Genomic DNA, 12,378 nt, shown 5'->3' on the forward strand with positions numbered 1-12,378 from the left:
TGTGGGGACTATTGTGTTCAAGGTGCCTCCATACACTAACACAAGTGCGCGCACATGCGCACACACACAGACCCCCTCAAGAAAGTGCCCCCATGGAGAAGGAACACACCATCTGGGAGCATTGGGGAAGGACGTATGGGGGGTGGAACTAAAGTCACAGCGTCATTAATTGTGATGCCTGATATTTGGTGAAGTCAGTAACAGGTAAGTAATTCGTAGGCAATTCATGTCTTTACAAGTTTGAGGTAAGTATTGGTTATATAAAAAAATTTGATTCTTATGGCCCTTCCTAGGGCCTGCTTGGTACTCATGTGGCGTGTTGCTGGGGAGTAAGGGGAGGTTACTGTCGGGGTATGGAGAGTTGTTCTGGGAATGTGGCTTTTAAAAAGTGCTTACAGGAGGAAACAAACCAACCTCAAAAACACCAGCAAAAGCAGATCAACGTCCTCCTAGCGAGGACCTTAAAGTAATGAAGTCTCATGCAAGGATGCACTGACCTTGGCTTTGGCCCCGCCTCCACCTGTTGCTGATGTAGAAATAGGTCTGGAGTCGGAGTGACCCGCCTGGAGAGACACGGCCGGTTAGAGCAGAACCAGAGCTGGGGGTCGCCAGAGACCCGATGGCCGCCAGGGTGGAAGCCTGAAAACAAGGCCCGCCCTCCAAAGAAGGCAGAAAAGAAAACTGACAGCACCAGACACTTTTCCTTTTAATTTTTATACTTTTGGCGTATCATATGTAGAAAATGATGAGAATACAGCTCCATGAAATTTCACACACTGAACCCACCTGTGTAACTAGCAGCTTCCAGTCACTGCCTGCTCCCAAGTGTAGACACTGTCCTGACATGTAACACAGATGTCTGTCTGCTTTTGTACCCCACGTAGATGGAACCTGATTGGCCCCTGCCTGGTAAGTCGTTTTCTGGGTGCACAGCACCCTTCTGTGTCTGGCGTCTTTCATTTAACATCATGTTCCTGAGATTCGTCCATGGCGTGTGTAGTCACAGGTCCTTCATTCTCACTGCTGCACAGAATTCCGTTGGGAGACCACATTACCATTTCTCGATTTTTATTCCTGATGGACGTGTGGGTGGTTTCCAGGTCTGGGCTGTTATGAATAGCCCTGCCATGAGCATTGCGTGCCATGAAGCATGTTTGGGCTTGGCTCGGAGTGGAGCTGCTGGGTCACTCGGCATGCTTACGTTCAGCCTCCGTACAGTGCCAGTTGCCCAAAGGGGCGGTTTCAGCTTGCACTCATAGCAGCCGTGCGTGAGGTGCAGCAGCTCCATGTTCCTGCCGCCGGGGGCCCTTCTGAGTCATTGAATTAACCTAACGTGAAACTGTCCACTTCCAACATGTGGGAGTGTTTGAGCAATGGCTGGTCAGAGTCTCTGTCACACGGAGCCCAGAGCTCCCCAGCTAAGGCACTCGAGGATAGGTCAGGGTGCTTTGTTCTGAAACTCATCTCTCCTTTAAAGGCCAACCGTTTTCTAGCCTATGGGTCACCCATGGCCATGGCTGAGGCCAGCTAGAGCAGAGCCTGCATGTCTCCTTAGGGAGTGGCACACAGGTTCCCTCACTGTCATCTCCACGGCCACCAATCACCCGGGCCTTCCTCACTTATTATTTCCTGCACTACTGCAATAATTTGCCACTGGATTTTCTCACCTGAGTCTCCCCCTACTTCAGTAAATCCTTCATACCACCCACAGTATGGGCTGCCACCTTGAACTTCTGAGGTCATCTGAATGATCTAAAAGCAACTGAAATTGTTGTCTTTGATAAACCATTTAGCTTCCCAAGAAGAGACTGAAAGGCTTCTTTGCTAACAGCCTTTGCTAATCAAGTATGGCGACTATCATTAACTTCTTAGAACTCATTTGGTATACCAAGCCCTTTATCTCATTTTATTCTCACAATAATATTAAGGTCTCTCTTTGTGCCAAATACCGATTTATAGCATCTCAACTCCAATCAACCCCTGGTTGCCTGCTCTGTGAAAATCATATTGGACCTTTTAGGGTTTTTTACTTTGGTGGGTGGCACCATGCTAGGCTTTGCCGGGAGAGGGCGCTGGAGAGGCACTGCGAGGAGGAGGGCGCTTTCCTCCTCGGTTCTCTGTGCCCCTCTCAGATGGCCATGCCGCTGTAGTGCACAGCGGCCAAGCTGCTTTCCCCATCACCCCTCCAGGTGCCTCTGGCAAGACGTCTCTCCATGAGTGGCTTTCCCTATCATCCTGGAGGGTGGGCTTTGAGCAAGTTTGGAGATTTCCAGCAAGTCCCTCGGTCGTGGCACGTGACGATGTCTCCGCTGCGCAGTGAGCCCAGGACTGCACCCTCAAAGGGGTTGGATCTCGGCTCTGGGAAGGGAAGGTCCTCCTTGACGCCCTGTCTCAGCTGGAGAGGCTGGTGGTAGCGGCTATTCTTGTATTCTAGAAAGTTCTATTCACTTTTTATTAGCTACTCCCTCCTTACTTCAATCCACTCTTATAGTTCACAATTCTCCATTATTGAATTTCCTCTGTTCGGATATTGTCCTGTTATTTCCTGATTAGACCCTGATGGATATAGTCCTTTTCTGATTACCTGTTTTTTGTTTTTGGTTGTTATTGGGGTGTGTGTGTGTGTGTGTGTGTGTATTTGCTTGTTTGTTTTTGAGTTAATGCTTGGTTTCCTTTTTCAGTTGTTTAGTTTTCTCTATTATTATTTCAGTACAGAAACTTCTTCCAGTTCTCTTCTCTATAAATTGAACTGTATTATTATTTCTAATAGGTTTGCTGTCCTTAAGAGAGCCTTCCTTGGAGCTCTTGGCCATGCTCCCACGCAGGCTTTTCTGCCCTTTATGCTTGGTCTGCCTGCACACCACACTGCAAGTCTCCTTGGACTCTCCTGTGTGCATCACATTCACCCACATGTTTCTACATTTTGTCCTTTGTCTCCTCTTCCTTCCCTTCTGTCTTTGCAGGTATGTGCCTTTAAAAACCACCCTTTGTGACCCTACTTACAGGCTCAGGTTTATGTTTCTTTAGTCTTGCTTTAAAGCAAATTCTCATTAACTTGTTATTCTTTATTTATTAATATCACTGCTAAGATTCTAATAAACTATTTTATTTAGGGGAAAAAATCCTTTTACTGTCATTTTAGTGGGGCTTGGCAAGGAACCAAAAAAGCACACACATTTATTCTGCCATCTTTACCCAGAACTCCCTGTACATATTATTTTAAAATCTTTATTTTTTACTTAACAGTATATCATGAACGACTTCCCACATTGTTACTTGTTCTTTTACTATAACAGTTCCCTAAACCACTACAACATTTCAAAAGACCTTTGGTGTTCTATGCTGACTGTGGCTGGACGGTAATTCATTTAGCAGTTTTCCCTTTGTTGGCCATTTAGGCCATTTGCATTCCTTCGCCACTGCCAAATTTTGATAAGGGCCATGGGGCAGACCACATAACAAGCAGCGTGTCACGTTCACAGCACAGCTGCACACACGGGGGCTCTGGAGCTTCCGCGAACCACTGGGTTTCTCTCCTCTGATGCCCCATCCGGCAGCCAGGGACAGAGCACCCCACCCACCTTCCTCCCTGAGGGCTAAGCAGGAGCTCACCCAGGAAAAAGGCAAAGTTCATGATTGGCAACTTGTCTTCAATCTTTCCTTCTTCCCCTTCTCCTCCTGTATTTTGCATTTAACTCCAAATTTTGCCCTTGATATGCAAAAGAAACCTATTTTTGGCTTCCCTTGCATGCCAGCAAATGGTGTGCCAAACACTAATTTTGTGTCCGACACCTTGGCACACAGGGTGTCTGCGCCCACTTGCCTGGCTAACCCAGTGGCTCACCCATTCCCGGCTCCCACAGCTAAATGGGCCCCCCACTTCTCCTGGTGGGTGCTTGGCCGCCATCTTGGCTCAGCTGACTTCGGCACACAATTGAGGGGCCGGGGGCGGGGGGAGGGGGAGGAGCTTTCAGCATCCCCAGTTATAAAAGGCACGAAATAATGACGGCACTACACAGAAGTATAGAATGCTCAATGGAAAGCTATGCACCAGAGCCACTTACAAGGAGAGTGAAAATAATTTTGACCCTTCACGTCTTCCCCCACCTCCCTCCACGAACACAGCCGGGCAATTCACAAGTAAATGCAAGGTTCTCAACATCGGACAGTTTGCAGTAATGAAAAAAAAAAAAAAAGTCCGAAGTAAAGCGCTCTACACAGTGCCTTTCCTTGTCCTTCTTAAAACTCAAAAGAGACTCAAGCAACAACCTTCTCCTTTTGAGCTGAAACCAAGAGGGGCTGAGGCGGTCCCGGGACAGTGCTCCTTTCATGAACGGGAGTGAAGACTGGACTCATTCATGGAACTGGCGGGGCTGTGGGCCCACACCCTTTCTGGGCGGCTGCGGGACACCCCGGCTCGAGCTGGGCCTCGACGGGATCGCCGCCCTCTAGAGGGCAGCGTGGGGGCTGCTGCTGAAGCGGCCCGCCTCGGACGGAGCCTCCTGAGCCGCAAGGTCGCAAGTCAGGTTTGATCCGTGGCTCCTGATAGGCTTTCAAACCGCATTGCCCGAGCCGCTGCCACGGGGCCAGGCCTGGGAACAGAGCACCAGGATCTGTTCCCTTGGGGAGACAGACACGCACACCCGGGATCAAGAGATGTTTTTTCATGCTGCTGGCTGGTACGTGCCAGCTCAAACAGAAGAGGGGCTGGGGGAAGCCCCTCTGGTTCAAAGAAGGTAGCCAGGAACTGGAACAGCCTCCTTTTGGACTGCACCCTCATAAATAAGCAAAAACTTCCAAAGACGCTCTAATTCATGTACATCAGATGGAGAAAATGCCAGTTTTCCATATGACACATTTTACCACACTTAAAAGTGTTTTTCTTGTTTTATTATCACGGTAGGTGCTGGTGGAGTTTGCAGGAGGCAGCTAAAGTCCCCGCCAAGCCACCCCCGCAGGCTGCCTGCAGCCAGGCCCTGCATTAGGTACCAAAGGCGGCGGCCAACATGGGCCCTGCCTCAGGGGAGGTCGCTGCGTCCCGGGGAGTCACCACACAGGTCTGAGGTTGCAGCACAGGCTCACGAGTGCTGCTCCTTGATCCATTTACCGGGTCGTTCTTTCACTGTTTTTTGAGCACCTACCGTGAACGAGCCCCCCCTCCCGGGCCCTGAGCTCACAGCACGCGGAGACCCGAGGGCTAGAGGTTGTCTGATCAAGCACAGGATGGCCAGTTAAATGGGAATTTCAGAAAAACAAAGCACAAGTGTTTAGTATCAGTATGTCCCATGCAGCGTTTGGGTTGGCAACGTCTGGCAGCCGATCCTAGGAGAACGCACAGTGCTGAGCAACGTGGAGGCAGGAGGACTTCCTTCAGATCCCTGCCGCAGTGGCGTCCCCTCGTCACAACCCCTGGGAGCATCCCTGTACCCTGTCACCCTGCACCTGAGTTACCCTGCAAGGACAGTGTGCACGCATGGTCCCTCGTCAGTCTCAGCTGGGGGAGCGGAAGCTCCTCCCAGGCAGGGACCTTTTCCATCCTGTTCATGGTCCTAATCCCCTGCAAGTCGGTGTGCAGTCAGTCACTGCTTGTTGAATCAGTAGATGTTCGGGGAGGGAAGGGGGAGCGCGGTGTAGACAGAGGATTGGTGGCCGGGGCAGGCGTCACAAAGGAGATGGCACTGGAGTGGGGTCATAAAGAAGCACACGCGCTGAGGAGTGACCAGGATGCGGCCTCGTGGGGGATGGTGGGCGCCCTGCATGACCAAGGCTAGCTGACCATGAAGGCCCTAACCTTGCAATCCTCTAAATACCAGCCCACTGCCTGGGAAGAGCCCTGGATCAAGTGGGCAACAAGTTTTCCTCTGTGCCCCCGAAAGGGACTCCGCGTTGGCCATGACCTCAGAATAAACTCTCCCTTGGGCCGCCGGGGGGGGGGGGGGGGCGACTCCCTCGGCCATTTCTCAGTGGGAAGGTCTGAGGTTAAAGAGCAAACACACAGGGGTGGACAATGAGCAAACGGCGCTTCACAGGGCAGTGATGACCCCAAAGCCACGGCAGTGGCAGGGCAGGAAATCGAGCCCCTGAGTGTCCGCTCTGAGCCAGGTCCCCCCTCAGTGCTTGCCGGCCTCCCCCTTGAGCTCAGAGGAGCGGAGCCAGGGCCCGTGAGGACAGGGCCGAATGTTGGTGTGGGTTTTATTTCTTTTATTAAAACATCTTAAAATTTGCATACAGCAAAAGCCACCTGTTTGGGGTATCAGTCTATGCATGTTGATGCACGCGCGGATTCTTGTAACTGCCGCCCCAGACGTAAGACAGAACAATTCCCAGAGCCCACTGTGTCTCTCACGCTGCCCCTTTTGTATTCAGGCCTCTGGCGACTGCGGATCTGTTCTCTTTTCCGATGCTTTTGTCTTTTCCAGGATGTCATGGGAACACAATTATGTGGTATGCAAACTTGCGAGATTGGGTTTTCACTCAGCATAGCGCCCCTGAGATGCCACCCCATTGCTGTGCACATCAGCAGCCCTCCCCCTTCCATCCCGCGTGGGGGATATTCCCCTGAATGGGGCTACCGATCTATTCACCACAGAGAGATGTTCGGAGTGGTTCCCGTTTGGGGCCATTACGAATAATGCTGGTATAAACACTCATACACAGGTTTCTGTGTGAAATAAGTTTCCACTTCTCTAGGCTAAATGCCTAAAAGTGGATTGTTGGGTCACATGGTAGGTGAAAGTTTGACTTTTTAAGAGATTGCCTGTTTTCCAGCATGGCTGCACCATTTTGCATTTGAGAGGGTAGAGTTTTGTTGACCTTTCTTTCATTATCCCTTCCTTCTTTCCTTTGTTTCTTCTGTCTTCTAAATGTTTACTGATATATACCTTCCATGTCATCTTCAGCGTAAATCCAGATGAACACCCCCCCACACACACACACATCGTGTAACCACCTCCCAGACCAAGATGCAGTACATTTCCCGCACCTCCTCCCAGTAAATACCTCACGATCCCGCAAAGAAACCACCGTCCCGACTTAAATTGCTACAGATTAGTGTCGCCTGTTTTCTAGCTGCACTGAAACAGGATCATACAGTGAGTCGCCTCGGGTCCACCTTCTCTTTACCCCACACGACGCAATTCAGCCAGGTTGGCATGGGCTGCAGCATCGCACTCCCTTTTGTGCTGCTGAGTGACGTCTCACCGGATGGATACGCTCGCGATACACAGTCGCACACCTGGAATGGACGTTTGGGTTGGGCCCAGTGTTTGGCTACAAGGCAGAAAGCTGCTCTGAGTGTTCTCGCCTCTGTGTTTCCGGGTGTTTGGGGTGGACACGAGCCCTTGTTTCTGTTGGGGAGACAGCCAGGAGCAGAATGACTGGGTCTGTTGAGCATTAGGAGAAGGTGCCAAACAATCTCCAAACAGGTGGACCGAGGCACAGCCGCGGTGGAACACAGAAGATCCTGTCCGGACGCATGGCCTGGCCAGGCCCTTTCACGGCGGCCATTCTGGGGGAGGAGAGCGCTACCTCGTTGTGGTTTTCATTCCCATTTCCCTGATGGCTCATGATGCTGAGGAGCTTTTGTTTATTGGACATTTGAATGCCTTTTGTGAGGCACCTCTTTCGATCTTTCGTCCATTTGTTAGGTTGGGTTATCCGTATTGAGGGTTCTTCGCAGGGGAGCGAGGGCTGTGTGAAGTCTCCAACCTACGCAATGACCTCCTCCCAGAGGACACGGACATTGGCCTCGGGACCAGAGGTGCTTTTGGGGGTGTGAGTGGGGACGTGGGAGGGGGCGCTGCCCCTCCCGAAACCCCGCATGGCCTCGTGCTGCGGTGTGGCTGGCTCGCCCACCTCAAATATCCTGAAAGCCCTTTCTACTCCTGGCTTTTCTCACAGGCCCCGTTGGTAAATTCGGGGAGATTGGCGTCTTGGGAGGGGCCAGCCTCTCCCCCTGGACCACGGTGCGGGCCGCTCTGCACAACCAGCCAGGCCCTTTATTGAGTGAGCACTGTTCCGGTGGGCAGACTGAGACGGGCTGCTGTCCAGTGACACAACTGCTCCTCTAACGCAGTGAGACACCCTGGAGGGAGTTGAACACTTGGGTCCGTGGCTGTGCCCCGGGGGGCCTGAAGGCAGAGCGCGCGAGGGGCCTGTCCAGTGCTCAGAAAGCCCGTCCCTCCGTGGCAGACACAGTCGTGGTTATTGTTAGAGCAGTTTGTGCGGACTGGGCTTTAGCTGTTTAAACTTGCAGGACAGTGAGAGGGGTGTTGGATGCACACAAGGTGCTCAGAAAGTTCTGGGCATGTTTCTTCATTTAGCAACAGCACAGCATCTCTCCCCCGCATTGGACTAGAAGCTATTTGAGGTCAGGAATTTTGCCTGCTTTGTTTATTGTTATGTTCCCAAGGCTTAGAATAGTGCTTGATACCTGCTGGGGACTTGATGTTTCCTCAATGAACGAACGTTGCTTAAAGGGCAACAGTCAGCCACCGCTTACAAGTTGAAAGCCCCAGTCCCGTATGTGGGGTGCAGGGAACGCGGCTGGGGGTGGAAGAGCAGGGGAGGAGTCCGGAGAAGAATGGGAGCAAACGTGGACCAGAGGCCTCTGGACGGAGCTGGGAAGAAAGACTAAGTAGCTGGTGAGGCCAACCGGACGTCCCTGTTGGATAGATTCCAGACAGGTAAGGCCTCCAAGGCGAAGTTTGCAGCTAACGTCCCTCCTCCTCTAGCCCCAGGGACCCCCCCTCCCTGCAAAACTAGCCTGGCCCAAACAGCAGGGGCCTCTGTCCACTCTGCCGACTTTTCCAAAGGCTGTTCTTGTCCACCCAAAATCAGGCCCTAACCAGAGGGAGTCTGAGATGAGACTGAACTTCCCCTTCATGGGAAGATAGGGAGAGTCTGTTTCCCTGAGGTCCCGATCTAGCAGGCAGAAGGAAAAACACAAAACCCCATTAGCTACGGGACTTCACGAGGCCGCCAGATGGGAGCTGAGGCTGGCCTCCCACAGAAAACAATCAAGTGAACAAACACTTCCCTCATTACTGGAGCTTCAATTTCCCCCAAGTTTGGGAGAACAAGGGCGTTCTTAAACGCTCTGTAAACTCAGTAACCAAGATAATTATAACAACACGTAACGTGACCGAGCTTGAGCGGCCATTCTAGCTTGGGGGCGGAGGGAAAAATCAACACCATTCTGAGCACATTCATTTCATTCATTGATTTTTCAAACATTGATTCAGTGCCTACTTTGAGCTACACACTGGGCTGGGGAGAGTCATGCAGAAATGAATAAAGACATTGGGCTTGGCCTTAAAAATTGAATGGCTTAGCGGAAGCCGGTCGGTTCTGACCACGAGATCCTCGGTGGGTGGCTTTTGCCTTGCTGGGTGAAAGATGTGCCGACAAGGAACTTTGTTGCCTTTCTTGTTGTCCGCCTCAGAGCGGACGCTTCTCTCCTGCCCCCTGCTGCTAATGGCCACCCTGAGACTTCAGAGCGCTAAGGCAGGATGGGTCTGAGCAGATGGGGGAGAAAATGAAGTGCAGAGACGGCTGTGTCGAAGCCCAGGGTCCTACAAAGACAGCTCTCTATCCTCCTGCCTGAACCACTCTGTTAGCCCTACTGGGCGGGGCCCAGAGATCTCACCATCCCGTCTGCTGCCCTGTTTTCTCTCTTTTTTTAAATGTCCTTCTCCCTCTCAAAAAAAGAACCCCCCGAAAAACACTCCTTCCCCCTCCAAAACAAAACAAAACAGTCTGGCCCTTTTCTTTGGCCAGCAAACACAAGCTTCTGTTAAAAACAAGAAAACAGGCCCAAAATGGAGTTGCCTAGTCTAAGCCCGATGTCATCAAACGGAGACCTAAATAAATTGCACTTTGATTTCTCCCAGAAATGGCATCTTAAACCAGCCAATCAGAGAGTGCCTGACCAACGCTGGTTAGACCCCTGCATCCGGAAAGGAAAGTTGCTTTGTGCTAACCGACCCCCTTTCGTTTTGCCTAGTGTGGGCTCCTTGTCCCACCCCCTCTGCGTATAAAAGCCTTTCGTTGTGTCTGGCTCCTCAGAGCTCCTTCCTGTCTGCGAGGTTGGACGCTTGAATAGAGCCAAGAAGATCTTCAAAATTTATTAAACTGCATTTTGTTTTTTAACATTCTCATTTATACAAGCTCATGCGAGAAGCAGCGTCTCCAACGTGGCAGACATTTCGGACACTCAGACACGGAACTTATATTTGGTGATTGAATGAATGAATCAACATAAATTGCATTTATGTTCCAGCAGCTTTAAATCACATACCCATTCACCCTTCTCCCTTAAGCACTGAAGATGTTCCAGTGTCTACATCTGCTTTCTCCTTCACCATATACATTGTTTTTCTCAAGTGCCATCAAACCTTTCCTGGATGCTGTGACCTTCCGAGAGGGTTCCAGGAGCAGATGCAGCGCAGCTCTATGTAAGGCAGGACAATAGGCATTGTTCTGTGTTTTTGTTTCACCATGTATTTTCAATGATGTGCTTTTCTGCTACCTAATACAACCTGGAGAGATTTCCCTTCTATCACGCAATAAAAATATGTTGAGATTTACTGTGTCAATTACTATGCTAGAAGCCAGTGTACCGAAGTGAACAAAACACTGTACAACCTCAGCCCTTAAAAAAACAATGCAACTCACAATGCAGTGGAGTAAGTGTTAGAGTCGGGGTGGGGACAGGTGGGGACAGGCAGCGACAGGTGCAAGGAGGCACACGGGAGAGGCTCCTCACCCAGGCTTGTTTTCTAAAACTTCTTCTGGAAACTTCCAAACATACACAAATGCTGCAAGGACAGTACAACAGACCCCGTGTATCCATCACCGAACTTCAACTATTGTAACAATATCCTGCTATTCTTATTTCATCTAGCCCCATTTTCTCTTCTCTTCTCTTGCTTCTATTAAAAACTGATCTCAGGCATCACCGTTCCACCCACTGCAGACCTCTCTCTGCAGTTCTAACAGATGAGGCGTGCCCCAGCCGGTCTCGATGGAGGGGAAGGACAGGAGAGCTTGCGGGGAGGGGCAGTGGCACCTAAACTGAGGCCTGGAGGAGGAGGGTGAGCGGTCAGGTAAATGTGACCGGAGAAGGACAGGGAAAGGAGGCAACGGCGACGTGGCCAGGGCAGAGGACAAGGTTAGGAAGGCCTGCAAAGCCAAGACCAGTGCTCCACTTCACGCTGACAGAGAGAAGAGCCGTGACAGCTTTGAGCATGGTGTGATGTGACCAGATTTGCCTTTGGACAGCGACTTAGCTGCAGTGGAGAGAGTGGGCTGAGGTGGAAGAGACAGGCGCCCCGGAAACCAGCGGACTTTGTTCCCTTAGAAGCTGCAGGGTGCAGGCAGCTGCGCGTGGACTCGGGAGCCCCGCGGCCTTGCCTGTGCCACGCTTTTACTGTGTTGGTCAAACCTCAGCTTCGCTTCTTCCCAATGGAGTGGCTTTGGCTTGACACATAACCATTTAACTTTTCTGAGCCTCTCTGTCCTCGTCTGTCCCAAGCACAGCACTTTCCTTTCATGGGACCTCGATCACAGTGGCAAGGAAGAATGAGTGTCTAGAGCTAGAACCTAAGTGGAATCAGAAATGCTACAGCTGCCTGGCTGAACACTCAGCCTTTCCTCAATTCCAGGTTGCAGCATGGGGGCCCCTTCCCTTCCAGAAAATTCTGTGGTCGGGGAAGAGCACAGGATCGGGGCTGGGGACTCAGAGTCTATAGAGAATTCACGCCAATGCTCCCCCCAACCTGGAACCTTCTTCGAGAGGCAGCACCACTGGCCAAGCCGCCAGGCAGGCCCCCATCCCTGCCCACCTCCCTCTGCTCAGGGCCTACACCTCACCTGGGGCACAGGAGCGTCCGTGTGTTCCGCCATTACTGCGTGAGCACTCACCGCGTTCGGGACCCTGTGCGCTGCGCTTTGGGGGCCCGAGGGTGGGTGAGAAACGGCACTCTCCTCCCCACAACGTGCTTCCTGCACTTTGGGCCCATGCCTGTCCCCCCGCGGTACCTTCCCTGCCCATGCTGAGCTCAGATGGTTCAGAAGCCCCCGTCCAAGGACGGCACGGAGCTGAGAGCGCCTGACAAAGGCAGGTCACCAGAGAAGTCAGCGGATTTGAGAGGACCAGTTCGCTCCCCAGGGGGCCTCTGCTATGAGTAGGGACAAAGCCCGGGTGGTCAAGGAGGGTGTGAAGGGGTCATCTGGCTGAGGTCAAAGAGCACTGGTGCCGACACCGCTCTCACGGCACTGCACTTCCAGAAGCGGCCACACGGGGTCAGTGTCCTTTCATACTTCGGTTGGCGCAGCTGGACCCCACAGCTGCGCCTTGCTGTCTTTCTGCAGAGTTCT

The sequence above is a fragment of the Pteronotus mesoamericanus genome, unplaced genomic scaffold, assembly GCF_021234165.1.
Source record: "Pteronotus mesoamericanus isolate MK-2021 breed Mesoamerican mustached bat unplaced genomic scaffold, CSHL_Meso_final scaffold_1186, whole genome shotgun sequence".
Classification (NCBI taxonomy): domain Eukaryota; kingdom Metazoa; phylum Chordata; class Mammalia; order Chiroptera; family Mormoopidae; genus Pteronotus; species Pteronotus mesoamericanus.